Genomic DNA, 2607 nt, shown 5'->3' with positions numbered 1-2607 from the left:
CCCAGAGTGGTGCTTGTACACGGCGTACTCCGCCGCGTCGGCCATGCCTGCCGTCTCTTCCCTCTGCCACCACTCGACGTCGGTCGGGTGGACCTCGCCGGAGACCGGCTTGTAGCAGTGCGCGTGGCCTCGGATGCGGCGCTCCGCCGGGTCCCATCCGGCTCCCTGGCAGTTGAACGCCCCGATCACGCCTCCAAACTGCAAAAAACATACACACAGATTCATAGGAAAAATTAAAATTTGATGTTGTAATCAAGTGAGAATGCCGTGGCATAATTAACAGGAAAAAGTTTTGTACGTTGTTGAGGTTCCACATCTTGAGGACAGTCTCCTGGTCCGAGAGAGGGTTCTTGAAGAGGCAGTCCCTGGTGGGCAGTGCATAGTGGAGGCACAGCGGCAGGGTACCGTCCGGGAACACGAGGGTCTTGAGCAGGGCAAAGTCATGGCATCCCAGCGAGTCACTGACGTAGAGGGGGCTGCCGGAGACGGCGCGGGAGGCGCCGTGGAAGACGGCGCAGACGTGGTCCGACTGGAACATGTCCCAGTCCGGCCGCACGAACTGGCCCATCCACAGGCTGTTGTACGAGCAGTTCACCATGTGCACGCCCTGCAGCCAGTATGCGTCGTCGCCGTTGCCCAACCAGAAGTCGTCGCCGGCGCGCGCCATGCCCACCTGCCTCGTCCCCAGGAAGAAGAAGTCGTTGCACTGCTCCATGCTCGCGATCATGCCCGTGCCTTCGAAGTTGGCCGCGATGGACTCCGACAGCCCGGCGTAGTAGGCCTTGGCGAGCTCCACGCGGCCGCCGTGCTCCGCGCACACGTACTCCAGCGTGTTCATCACGTCCACCTTCACGCCCGTAACCCCGGAGCCGGCCAGGTACGAGTGCATGGCGTCGTACAGCTTCCCGGCGTGCTGCGGCTGCACCAGCCCGATGCCGCCCTCCACGATGCGGTCCACGGCCAGGTCGTCCATGGTGCCGCCAGGCCGGGGGAGAGGCGCGCGGGCTCGACCACCGTGTCCAGTGCCGCCGTGCCCGGACGCACGCCGCCCCACGCGCCGCAGAGCGCCTGCCACACGTACACGTCGTCCAGCGATGGGAACCTCTGCCTCATGTCCTTGAGGAACGCCTTCAGCCCCACCTCGCCGCCGTCGCCACCTTCAGCCCGGCTGCGGAGCTTGTCGAGGACGTCCGCGCTCTTGGCGAGCAGCTGCTCCAGCTCCCGCCGCAGCTGCTCGAGTTTTGCGTCCAAGCTTGACATCTCGGTGGCCGCCGCCTTCTTCCTGGCGTTGAGGATGCCCTCGATCTCGCAGGCCTTGCGGACGACCGTCTTGGGCAGGTTCTTGTCGTAGAAGAGCTCCGGCGGGCAACGCAGCAGATCGCCCTCCCTGTACCGCCTGAAGCGCTCGCCCTCGTCAAAGCGGTAGAGGCGTGCCGTCATCTGCTCGCCGCAGAGGACGAGCCCCGGCGTGTCGGCATGTGGCGGGTCGTCGTCACGATTCGCGCTCTGCCAGCCGTCGTCGATAACGATGAAGCGGGGCGGCACGCCGGCGTCGGTGAACTCCGAGACGCCCTGCCAGACGCCGGCGGGGTCGACGGTGAGGTAGAACGCGTCCCAGGTGCACCACCCGAACCGCTCCGCCATGGGCGGCAGGGCCTTTTCTTCCATGAGCTTGAAGGTGCCGAGGTGCACCCGGGCGGCCACGTAGGCCTCGCGGATGACCTTGTAGGGGTCGGTGCCGGCGTGCACGTAGGCTATGCGCCCGAAGTCCGAGCCGGTGACAGCCGGCGACCCGCTCTCGGCGCAGAGCACGAGTCCGTCCTCGACGTCCTCGGAGGGGAAGATGGCGGAGCGGAAGCTGCCCTGCACGAGCGGGAGCACGAAGACGCACCCGCCGGGGCCGAGCTCGGGGGCGTCGAGGAGCACCCACTGCGTCTCGGGCTGCACGTCGCGGCCGCGGTCGCCGGCGTGCATGGTGCTCCACCACGTCTTGAAGCGGAACACGCTGAGGAACCTCCGGCCGGCCAACAGGCCGATGCGGCACGGCGCGCGGTCGGTGGCGGCCGGGGCCGTGAAGCCGAGGAAGGCGCCACGGCCTGCCCCGGCCGTGGCCTGCTCGAGAAGGTGCGCCGGCGCGTCGGAGGACGACGGGTCGATCGTGAACGGCGAGAGCGCGACGTTGGACGGCACGCCGGAGAGGAGCACGGCTCCGCCGACGGTGAGGCTGCCGTCGTGCAGGGAGAATGCGAACTGGGACGATGATGATGCCATTGTTGGACTTGGACTTGGACTTGGACCAAGACAAACGATGGATGGACAATGTTGTGTTGATTGATGCAAAGGAACCAGCCTAGATCATGCGTATAAATAGTTCATTAGATGGAAGCAAACATTGCATTCGGAGGATGCGATCAAATCAGGTTACAAGATTCTCTTCTTCTTTTTACCGTCTAATAAGACATCCAAGCAAATAAGGAAATTACATCCGATTATATAGAATCAGGTCATATCCAAATCCCTATTCATACTCATATTTAGATCACATATCCATTCCTTCCAATCGCTCATCATGTGTTTATGGTAACCAGCGCAGCGCCCATGGCATTT

The 2607-nt window shown here is 63.5% G+C and overlaps 1 pseudogene; it reads right to left on the bottom strand.

The window, feature by feature from the left end:
- Positions 1-19: 19 nt before the first annotated feature.
- Positions 20-2271, bottom strand: LOC123177010 (stachyose synthase-like; annotated as a pseudogene).
- Positions 2272-2607: the final 336 nt, after the last annotated feature.

This window comes from Triticum aestivum, unplaced genomic scaffold (genome assembly GCF_018294505.1).
Source record: "Triticum aestivum cultivar Chinese Spring unplaced genomic scaffold, IWGSC CS RefSeq v2.1 scaffold176274, whole genome shotgun sequence".
Classification (NCBI taxonomy): Eukaryota; Viridiplantae; Streptophyta; class Magnoliopsida; order Poales; family Poaceae; genus Triticum; species Triticum aestivum.
The sequence above is the reverse complement of the archived record's forward strand: the minus strand, read 5'-3'. Positions and strand labels throughout refer to the sequence as shown.